Source organism: Ipomoea nil, unplaced genomic scaffold (assembly GCF_001879475.1).
Source record: "Ipomoea nil cultivar Tokyo-kokei standard unplaced genomic scaffold, Asagao_1.1 scaffold1977, whole genome shotgun sequence".
Classification (NCBI taxonomy): domain Eukaryota; kingdom Viridiplantae; phylum Streptophyta; class Magnoliopsida; order Solanales; family Convolvulaceae; genus Ipomoea; species Ipomoea nil.
In genome coordinates, this window is record NW_017618405.1 from 563,655 (window position 1) to 575,941 (window position 12,287).

The window sequence follows — 12,287 nt, forward strand, 5'->3', positions numbered from 1 at the left end:
TCCTACAACTTTTTTATTTGTGATTTCATCCCTTTTATCTTTGGATTTAGGTTTCTTGCTACAAGGAGTCTGGGTTCGCTTTGGCGATCGGTTTGCTTTATCCTGTGCTTCGATTTAATATTCTGGAGATTTAGTATTTGCGTTTATTGGTTGTTATTTGGATTCTGAATATTAATGGCTGTCTCTAACTTGATACTATCTCGATCACGATCTAATTGGATAGGATTTCTTAATATTCATACTGCCAGCGACATCTTACGATACGCGTGACTTAGTTTGTCTTTTCCTTTTTCTTTTTTTTTTTTGGGCGATCGAGATGATTACTGGTTGAATTCTGGTTTATAAAGTTTTCTGTAGATATTGATTGGTATGGAGTTATCGGGTTGAATGGTGAGTTCCAGTCATTGAGATGTGTTAGGTTTGGTGTTATTAAAATCTCACATCAAACATCTTTGTATCCATTTATTGATGTGTTATGGCGCTGATGCATATAAACAAAGTGGTTCTCTCGATTTTGTTGATGCTAGGTCCATAACTATGCCAACAGTCTGATTATCTTCAAGATACAATCTATATCGACATCTAATTGGATTGGATCCCTTATTTATACTGGCCAGCTACATCTAACTTTTTTTTCTTCTTGTGTTCTTTTCTTTCCTTTGTTTTGGGGTGATCAAGATGATTACTGTTGAGGTTTATAAATTTTCTGTAGATGTTGATTGCTATGGAGTTATTGGGTTGAGGAGTGAGTTCTCGTAACAGATGTGGATTATTGGCTAGATCTAGTCCTGTCCTTGAGACGTGTTCGGTTTGGTGTTATTATCTCATATCAAACATCTTTGTTCTTATTCATCTGTTGAAGTGTTATGGTGCTGATGCATACAAACTAAGTGGTTCTCTGGATTTTGTTGATGCTAGGTCCAAATCTGTGCCAACAGCTTAATCTTCAAGATTAGATGCTATCTACATTGCAATCCTAATTGGATTGTATCCCTTATTTATCCTGACCAGCTACATCTAACTTTTTCTTTCTTTCCTTTGTTTTGGGGTGATCAAGATTTCCTATTGAACTTATAAATTTTCTGTAGATGTAGATGTTGATTGCTTTGGAGTTATTGGGTTGAGGAGTGAGTTATTCTAATGGATGTGGATTATTGGCTGGATCCAGTCCTTGAGAAGTGTTCGGTTTGGTGTTATTAAAAAATCTCATCACACATCTTTGTTCTCATCTGTCTACTAATGTGTAATTGTGCTGATGCATATAAACTAAGTGGTTCTTGATTTTGTTGATGATAGGTCCATAGCTGTGCCAACAGTCTGACGATCTTCAAGATTAGATATTACGCCATCTAAGTGGATTTCCCTTATTAATACTGGCCAGAGACTTGTAACTTCTTTTTTCTTTTCTTTGTTTTGGGGTGATCAAGATGCTCACTGTTGAATTCTGGTTTAAAAACTTTCTGTAGATGTTGAATGCCATGGAGTTATTGGATTGAAGAGTGAGTTCTTGTAGGGGATGAGGATTATTGGCTAGATCCAGTCCTTGAATGGTTTGGTTTGGTGTTATGAAAATCTCCCTTCGCACATCTATGTTCTCCTCCATCTACTAAAGTGTTATGGTGCTGATGCGGAACTAAGACATTCTCTGGATTTTGTGGATTTTCTATGGATCCTTAAGGCGTTGTACGCATCTCCTTGAAACCTTAGATCTACTATTTTGTGCCCTTCTACTCAAATTTTTGTGCAAATTATCTTCTTTGATGTTTTTCTTTTACTTCACTGACATTGGGGGTAGGACTCCAATTTAATTTTGTGGCTTTTGTCTTCAGTTTGATCTGTTGATATTATCTGAGCAAACTGGTTTTGGAATTTTCTTTTTAGGTGCCATTCCAGTTTTTGTATGCAATGGATAACATTGGAAGGGTGCAGCCAGGGAAGCTATCATTTGTTTACCTTGTTTTTGGTGTTCTTAGGTTACAGAGCTAGAAAAGCTAGATGTGCATAGGCCATGAATAGGGAAGCTGCTACTTTTATATTTATTGTTTTTAGTCCTACTCTACATTTTTGTGTTTGTTAGTTGTTCTAGAGCCTGTTAAGCATTGCTTTGAGAAATTTGTTTGAAAATTTCTTTCCCCAAATATGGTTTTCAATTGGCTTATAATATTCTTTTTGTCCTGATTTGGTCAGATCCACAAGTTTTCTTTTGGACATTAGTATGTGGCCTTTATTTATTTCTACAATATTTGAACTCGTTGATATGTCGATATGTATCTTTGAGGATAAGTGCATCTTGAAGTACAAGTTACTGTAGTTGTTTACTACTTTGATCCAAACATGTGGACAGGTGAATGGGCATCTACATCTTGTGGACAATCAAACCTGTAAATTTAATTACACTATATATACTTGGTGCAAGTCTGCAACATGGCTGTTTGCTAGTGTTATCACAGATCAGAAGTTTCCAATTCATATTATACTGGCCATTCGAGTGCACCCTTGATCCAGGCAACTCAACTTTCACCTGTTTGATGAATGCTGGAAGCTATGGTTTGATATTCTTTCTGCCATTTCTGTCTTTCCTAATTTCCTAATTATTCTAGGTTTCTTTGTGCAACATTGTCTTGATGTTTGGTTGTCAGTTGTCATGTTTTGAAGACATTTCTCTAATTTTTCTTTTCCCGTAGCAGTTTTTAATTGTCTTTCCTTGCTCTTATCCTTCTAAATGAGTCATCTTTTCCAAGTTCACTTGTGGCTGTCAGTAGCTTGCGCTTGATGAAGTTTATGTGAGGCTATATCTCTAACTTCTGTCTTTTATGAAATTATTATGTTGTAGTGCCTTGTGTATGAGTCACAAAGGATATGCTAGTCTCCAAGAATGTCATCGCTCATTAGCTTTGATCATCTCTCTCCATTCCTTTCTACTGCTTGGCTATGTTCTTATTTTTCTACAGTGACTGGTGAAGTAATGGATGGAGACTTCTTGAAGGATAAATATGGCCGTAGATCTAACTACTCTGTATTTGAGGTGATTAATGCAATGCTTCGTTTTATGTTACATGTGCCAGAGTAAAATGTGTGGTGGACATTTGGAAGGATGGGCAAGACAGATGAGGAAGGCTAAGTTCAATCTTTTCTTTATTAAGTGATTATACATGTGACAGTGCAGGCTGTGCATTGTTTTCTGGTGCATCTTGTCACAGAAAAGACGGTTAATGTTGTCAGTGGCCAGTTTTAGAGATTGGGGAAACGAGTAACCTTTCAACTGGTCATTGTTGTTCGGCAAGGTTTTGTTTATGGGAGGTTTGTCGATCTTTTAAAGGATAACTGAGGTTATTGTTCAGTGTACTTGTATCTTTAAGAAACAAGGCTATAATTCTTTGTCACTATGGTGAAATCAATGTCTTCATTTTCTTATGATATCGCCAGTACTCATTTTGTACCTATAGGTGTTGTTCGGTTTGCTGCACTTGTTAGTTGATTCTGTTGAGGGAACTGGTTCATACAATAGTTATGTGTGAATGGTTCATTGTTTTGATGTCTCTAATTCATCCTTTAAACCACCATCTATTGGTTTCTAATTGATCTTTTATAGCATTGCCCATTGTTTCGCATTGGTTCTTTTATACTCCATGTATGGTTCAATCATTCTTCTCTTTGGCTGGGGGAAGTTAATGCTCTAGTTGTGACTTCACCTCTCTTTTCTTTTAGAAATTAGAACACTTATCTTTTGATTCTTCCACATTTGATATTTTATCTTTGTTTTCTTTGGTCCATATGCTTCTAAATGATAGGATGATATACGAGTCATATATTGTGCAATTTGGTTGGTGGAGGCTATCTGGTTTCCTGAATTTCATTGCTAGTTTTCATTGAACCTGATTACTGAGCCTCCCCGAGGATAACTAACAGCTAGGATCTTTTATGATAAGTAATGCTATTTATAGATTCTTCCTTTATTTTAGAGATGCCTTTTATTCATCATAGTTCAACCAGTGCCTTTTGCATGTTGCCTGTGGTCATAGACTTATAGAGCAAGGTTTACCTTATGACTTGTCAGTCAAGGCAGTCAGTGCGTATGATCAACTATGGTGTCCATGTGTGCATATCATTATATCAGTTTATCTGGAAGTTGTGATTCAGCGTATGGATTGGTGAATGACTGAATGGACATCTTCAAGGCTGTGTCACTTTTTTGCCTTCAGCTATGGTGGATGGGAGCAATCTTGAAAGAGATATGCTGGTATGGTGATTTCGTTGTGAGATATGCTGTTTTTTATTGCTCATGTCAGAGTAAAATGTGCTGATTTCAAGATCCATTGTTGTCATTTGGAAGGATGGATAGATAAATTAACCTTATCTTTTTACTCGGGTGACTAGTTACATGTAACCCATTAAAATCATTGTGCAAGTGGTGCCTTGTTTTGTCTTGCATAGTGTTACAAAATAAGTGGTGAATGTCCATCAGCTGCCAATCTTTATAATTCCTGTTTCATTTTACTCTAGTTATTTTTATGTATTGCATATTTTACTGCCTTCCTTTTCCTATTTGACCTGATGAAGTATGGTGGTCAAACATGCTTTTGAGGAGATGAATGGTCGTCTGTCGTTTAAGCACAGTTTTATATTGTCCCTCTGATTCTGTCTTAATTCAGCTTTTACGGGTGATGCCCACTTAGAGTATAGTTTGCATCTTTCATTTAAGCATATTTTTTTTTATTGCCCCTCTGATTCTGTCTTAATTCAGTTTACGGTGATGTCCACTAAGATTATAGTTTGCATTTTGTTGTGAGGTGTATCCAAGTATGGGATCAATGAAGACAGCTGGTGTAGGTGTCAGTGTGACCATTCAAGGTTTGTTTAATGTTGGTTTAGCACTATCTCCTTGGTTTCTCTTACAATCGAGTTGAGTTTCCTTTTATGCCGGTACCAGTGGACATATATTTTTGTCTTTGTCATTCAACCTTTCTGACCTTTCATGCCACGCATCTATTGTTCTGGGTCCTGCTTTTTTCCTGGGTCTATCTCGGTACCTTTGTTTGCTGAAGCTGTTGATCACTGGATACCTTGGGGAGGATAAAGTGAATGCTTTGAATTTCAGTGAAGACATCTATTCAAATATATTGTTCGACAAGTCTTTTTCCCTTGTTGCCTGTGGTCATAGAGCAAGATATTCAATCAAACTAGTCATTGATATTACGCCATCTAAGTGGATTGGTCCCTTATTAATACAGAGGCAAGATATTCAATCAAACTAGTCATTGGTGTATAATCAGTTATGTGGTAGCTGTGATTCAATGTATGATGACAGAACACAAGGGGTGTGCTCGGACTTTTAGTTATGATCAATTTTGTCTAGTGTGTTCGTCTTGTTGAAGAAAGTGAGTACAAGTTGGATTATTCTGCTGGTTTACTTGTTTTATGCTACTATATAACTTTTTGGGATAATTTACATTGGAACAGCCTATGTTTTTTTGGCTTGAAGACATTGCAGTAGACTTTTCGTATACATCATTTCAGAGTGCTGGAATGTTTTGAGAATTATGCTAATCGAATGTTTTGAAGGGTGCAGTTTATGCTTTGAAATCATTTTTTGACCTTACACTCCAAGTTAGTGCTGTTGAATTTTAAACTTCATCTTGGATGGCTTTGGCTCAATATCAATAAGATGTAGGTGAGTCTTGTTTTCTGATTTATTTAGGTTTAAGGGTTGTTGAGCAATGGTGTAAAAGAAACAGAAACAGCAAAAGGTGACCTAGTGTTTGTAATTAAATTTGATGGGGTCAATAAAGAATTCCGAGATAGGTGGTATTAATCATTGATTTTGAAGCAATATAATGTTTCTTTTCCCTCTGCAGAGTTGTTAAGGTCTTCACTCTCTATGCTTTGCTAATAGTCTCCACCTTCTGTGCTAGTACTAATCTTTAATCACCCAGAGAGATGTGTGCAGTGATGTTTTGCTTCCTCTTTATCTGCTGCTTCTTCTGTGTGTGTGTGTGTGTGTTTTTGTGCAATAGTTAGCAATCTTGTCTAGGTAGTTGTTCCATTCATTGTTAATTTAATTTTGGTTTGCTTTTTAACTCCGCTTGTGAAAGCAGCCGGTCTCAAGCCTGGATGAAGGAGGAGGGGAAAGCCAATTAAATCTGCCTTAAGTTGTATATTTGCAATTGTTTTTTCCAAGTGCAAGATCATGAGAACAAGACCTCGGATTGGTCTCAGTTCATTTAATTACATCAATGGTTGACGATTGTAGTATAAAAGTACAGGGTCAATTTTATAATTATTGCATATTTTTAAGTTTGTAATATTTATAAAATGACTATTTTTTTTTTCTATTTTTAAGTAATCCCTAATCCCTAATTGTTGACGTAGAAGCATGTTTTTTCTTGAACTTCCTATTTATATATACATATATATATATATATATATATATATATATATATATATATATATATATACATATATATAGATTTACAATCAAATAGGAACTCTCTCTTAGGTAAGAACATAAGAACTAATCCTAGCCATATATTTAAGTTAATCAATGTATTAGATTAAAACCTATTTTTATGATATTTTAGGTATGATTTTTATTTATTTTAAGTAATTGGGGATATTTAGGGTATTTTAGTCTGAGAACTGTAGATTGCATTCCAATTTATTCGCCGATTTCCACATCTTTTTCTCCATTACGCCTTTTCGTCTAGCCTCTTCCTTCCCCACTTTGCATCTGCTCCAAGATCCAGGAAGGGCAATGGCTTCGCTATTCAAGAGGCATTCGCCGTGGTGTGTTTGCTGTCTCAGGTCTTCGAAACTCCAAATGCGAGTCGTACTGTTTGTCTTGTTAGCTCTCAACCCAAGTTGCCTTTTTTCATTTTTTTTATGTGAGTCTTTAATTAGATCTCATGCATTAACATATGATATGGTCCCATGGCTACAATTTTAAGATTCGTCGTACTGTATTTCTTATTTTAATTTGACATGTACTGTGTTTAATTATCAGTAGATTACTGGTAAAAATGATGATGTTTTTCATCAACCCTAATCGGATTTCATGGCTTTTTGCTTGCTGTTGTGGTGTGTTATAATATCTGCTGTGTGCATATATTCAATGTGGGGTGTGCATATATTCTATGTTGATTATGTGCATAGGTTTGGATGCGTGTGTATTTTGGGTGGATGTTTAATTTTGTTTTCTGTCCTAGTATATCTCATAATAAGATTTGTTTGTGCATGTATGCACATTTGTGTATGCATATATTCTGTGTGTTGGAGGGTTGAGGTTGTTAGATGTTAGTGTTTGGTATTATGCTTGCTGGTGCATTGTAGTTGTATTGTTAGTGCATTTTAGGCTAACTGGTATTGAGTTGTGCAGTTAGACACATTTGTGGGTGCATATATTACCTTTTTTTGTTGTGCTCTTTCGACAGATTTGGAGTGTTTCTAGTATGATCTGTTATGTGCATTGGAGTTAACTGCATATATTCTTTGTGGTGATGGGTTGGGGTTGCAAGTTCAGAGTGTTGGCTAGACTACTTTGTTGTGTGCATTGTAGTTGTATTTGTATGTGCTTTTTAGATTGGCTAGTATTGGGGTGTGCAGTTGTTCACATTTGTGTGTGCATATAATCTCTATTTTGTTGTATTCTTTTTCTCTATTTTGGTGTGCATATATGCACATTTGTGTGTGCATATATTCTTTGTTTTCTTCTGTATTTTGTGTACTCATTTCACCCCCAACATTCTGTGCAGGTAAAGAGCCTCGGGTTGCATAAACACCAAGTAGAATTTCAAGTGAACGTTGTGGATGACAATCCACAAACAATAAAATAGTTCGAGGGAGAGAGAAGAGTGTAGTTTTTTTTTTTTAAATAAGAAAATTGTATAATCAACCATTTATTTTATCATTGTAATTATTTATAAAACATATCTAACATTACCATATTATTTATGATGTACTATGTTAATTATTTGATGAATTTAGCAGATACAAACATGTTTACTGTTCATAGGATGACACGGTATTTTTTTTTATAGTGTAACCCAAGTATCTATTCTGAGACCAATGATTGATCATTAATGTTCATCACAAGTTTAGGGGGGTATTGGAGCATGCACAATCGTATACGAGTACATGCACACATTCGCAAACCTAAGTGCACACAGTATTTCGTATATCAGTTTTCTTGAGGATCATGGCACAAACTCATTAACCCAAGTGTACAAATAGTTCTATCTAAGTGCACACACAACACAATCCAAGTGCACACCAAAATGTTTAACATCCTTTCATACATAAACTAATTCTGCAAATTATGGCACACACAATGTAACCCAAGTGCACAATGTCAACCAAGGTGCACACCCTAATCTATCAACCCAAGTGTACACAGTTCAACCCCAAGTGCACACCAGCTTGTTTTATGTCTTTTCATCCACACACCCTTTATTCATGGTATGGCACACACAGTTTAACACAAGTACACACCATAGTCTTTAACATCAATCTGGTTTTCGTGCATTCATTCTTTCAGTATTTTTGCACATTATGGCACACACAACACAATCCAAGTGCACACCAAAATGTTTAATGTCTTTTCATACTCGAAGTAATTATGCAAATTATGTCACACACAATGTATCCCAAGTGCACACCAACTTGTTCCGCACAATATGACACAAATTTTAACCCAAGTGCACACCATAGTTTATAACATCAACCTAGTTTTCGAGAATTCATTTTGTCAGTATTATTGCACATTATAACACACACAATTTAACCCAAGTGCACACCAATTTGTTTAAAGTCTTTTCATACACACAAATTATGCACATTACGGCACACACAGTTTAACCCAAGTGCACATCTTGATCTATCACATTAACCTGGTGTCTGTGAATTCATTCTGTCAGAATAATTGCATATTATGGCATACATAATTTAACCCAAAGGCACACCAATTTGTTTTAAGTCTTTTCACATCAATCCTCCCAAATGCACGGGAGAGTTGATCAAACTTAATTTGCTGCCTCATTATTACCCAAAACTAGGTAGAGGAAAACATATGTGAATTTACATGAATTTTAGTTTCGTACGTGGAAGTCGCCGTTAATAACAATAAAGAAAGAAACTATTTTTTTTCATCTTCTAGACGGAACTTACAGTAAAGATAGAGACCAGAAACGATGGGAATATTGATTCACAACTTCAAAAGAATCCTTCTTTTTTTTTTTTTGCAACCTAAAATCATGGAAAGAATCACATTATAATATTTACTTTTATTTGGTTTCCATACAAAATTACATCAATATCCTTTATTATTATTATTTTTTTAATCTGGACATTAAATTGAAATATTATCTTGACCATTGATTAGGAAAAATTGGTTGGCTTGGATTAGTTCTTACGTTCCTACCTAAGGAGGGGTTCTCACTTGAAGCCAACCATATATATATATATATATATATATATATATATATATATATATATATATATATTACATTAATTTTATTTGTATAATAAACATTAAAAGAGAAATTAATTTAATTTCTAAAAAATAGAAATGACTTAAAATCCATAGTGATGTTTTGATTTATGACAAAATGAACATTGTTTTGTTGAAGATCAGTGATCATTCTAATAAAGTAGTTTATTTATTTTTTTTCTCAATCTTGATCCTTATCAAAGCCTATAGTGGATAAAATGATTCCTCACATGAGGAGATATAGTAATATACAGAAGACAAGAGATGCGAAGAGAATCATCAATTTTTCATTAATTCATTCTTTAATCCAATATATACCTAATATATATAGAGTATAGAGTTTTAGTATAATTTCAAGATTATAAAGGATGAAGAGATGTTATAATATAATTGTGTGTTTCTTCTTCTGTGTGTGTTTTTGTGCAGTAGTTAGCAATCTTGTCTAGATAGTTCCATTTATTGTTCATTTATGTTAGTCTTTTAACTTCGCTTGTGAAAGTAGGTTCCAAGCCCGAATGGAGGAGGAGGGGAAAGCCAATTAATTCTTCTTTTTTATTTGAGTTGAAGTGTTTTGTAATTTTTCCCTGTTGATTATTTTAAGTAGTATATTTGCAGTTGTTGCTTCCAGGGCAAGATCAAATGAGAACAAGATCCTCTTAAGGATTGATCTTAGATGTTCATTTAAGTTTATTGGTTGACGATTTATTAAAAAAAATACTGAATCAATTTTATAATTATTGCATATTTTTAAGTTTGTAATATTTATAAAACAAATTTATTATTTTTTCTCTATCTTTTAGCAATCCTTAACAGCTGACGTAAATGCATGTTTTTCACCTGAACCTTATATATGTTTTAATAATATATTTTTGACATTAGTTTTATTTGTATAAACATTAAAAGAAAAAATAAATTTTATTTCTAAATGATAGAGATGATTTAAGATTCATATTGATTGTTTGACTTATGATGAAATAGACTTTGTTTTGTTAAAGTTCATTGATCATCTTAATAAAGTTATTTATTTATTTATTTATTTTTTTTTTCAATCTTAATAGGATCAAAGCCTACAGTGGATAAGATGATTCTTTGTGTGAACAAATATTGTAAATATATAGAAGACGAGATGCGGAGAGAACTATCAATCTTCGTTATTCATCTTTTAATTCAATTCAATATATACATAATATATAGAGTTTTAGTATAATTTTAAGACTATACTAAAATATATTAATGGATGTGGCCATTACCCTAGTTTTTAGGGGATCCATGTATTACCCATATTGTATTGGTATTTTTGACTCTGTCGGAATGAGAATGGTTTTAGGGGGTTACTATACGTGGTTCTCCATCTTTTCTCTGGTTTTCTTTCTGTTTTCGCAATCAATTGTTTTACTGCTATAGAAAGAGAATATGCCTAAATTTATAACACGTTATCAGTAGGAAATTCTACTTGAATTCTGTAGGAAAATTTTTGAACTTCAATCCACCTCATCTCGTCGGAAAGAAGTCGGCGGCGAAACTACGTCGTCCAAACTCGATGGTGGTCGATCAACGATCCAATGACCGGATCACTGGCGATGGCGCCATTGACGAAGGTTCACCCAAATTGCGAGAATCATTAGTTGGCCTTCGATCGTCTGTTTGTTGAGGGCGATGCCGAGGGTGTTTGACGAAGGCTAAGGACGGCCTTGGCAGTGGATCGTCGGCCTTTATGCACGCAAGTGCCTCTAGGAAGAACTTGTAGCCGTCGCGACGCAATCTCTCCAGAAGACGTCGATTGTTCTGGAGGGCAGTCTAGAGGGGGTGGGTTACCACCCATCGATGTGGTCGCCTTGCCGAGGGGGAGACAACCACCGAACTGGATCGCCGGAGAAGTGCTCGTCGACGTCAGAAATTGGGGCAGAAAGTTTGCAAAGAAGACGATCTTTTTCCCCTCTTCGATCGCCAGGGCACTTGCAGCTCCCATGGACGAGTGAGGTCGTGTTCTCATGGTTTCTAACAGTGTTGTTACATTGTGGATTCCTCTAATAATTTACCCCTAGAGTGTATCATCGGGAGGGTATTCAGAAGTACATTAGGAGGGATCACATTAAGTGCATAATTTTAAGTTTAATTATGCAATTAGAGACTGTAAGTTTTTGATTTACAAATGATAAAATATCTTTTTGTTTTGATATTATTTGAATTTGTAAATTCAGTTATTTCTCATAAATTTGATCTTTATGTATTAAAACATTTTGTCATGGGGTTACAGTTTAAAAATTTTAAAGTATATATCCAATACATTATTATTCAAAATGTTGGGTCCCTTAAGGGTTTGGACTCATTAGTGTTTGAATATTAAGTTTATACTTTGAAATCTAATATATTGTAAATTGCTTTAAGTTATGCAATTTATTTTGGAATATATGAGTTTAATGTTTAATTTTATGCATATTTTGTCCTAAGCATAATATTCTATTTTAAATTATGCAATTTTATTATATATACCTTTAGCAATGCATAAATTTAGGATGGAATTATAAGTTGGACTTATGCATAAACTTTAGTTGTTGTAGTGTCTGAATTTAAGCACGTTTAAGCCGTTAATTTAGTTCACCAATTTAAGCGTTAATCGTAGTTGAACCCTACAGTTTTTGAATTATTCCCTACAATTTTAGATTCATACCCCAAACAATTATACATTAAGTATATATGAATCGGGGAGACATACTAGTTCTAATTCAGTGAGACTTAGTCTCTAACCACCTTTCCTTGGAGTATATTTAGATTTTTCCATTACAATCTGATATAATCTGTTTGT

General features: G+C 34.5%; 2 long non-coding RNA genes across 3 annotated transcripts in view; one reads left to right on the top strand and one right to left on the bottom strand.

The window, feature by feature from the left end:
- Window positions 1-3,358, top strand: LOC109147162. Of its 2 annotated transcripts, none has more exons than XR_002048566.1 (2): window positions 1-918; window positions 1,089-3,358. It is a non-coding gene; the product is annotated as an uncharacterized LOC109147162 (long non-coding RNA). The 2 variants fall into 2 exon arrangements; XR_002048567.1 differs by having other exon boundaries at window positions 1,297-3,358.
- The window catches only part of LOC109147169, a 25,087-nt gene continuing 16,123 nt past the window's right edge, over window positions 3,324-12,287 (bottom strand). The window contains exon 4 of the long non-coding RNA XR_002048582.1: window positions 3,324-3,401. This is a non-coding gene — a long non-coding RNA (uncharacterized LOC109147169). The remainder of the gene's footprint in view (window positions 3,402-12,287) is intronic.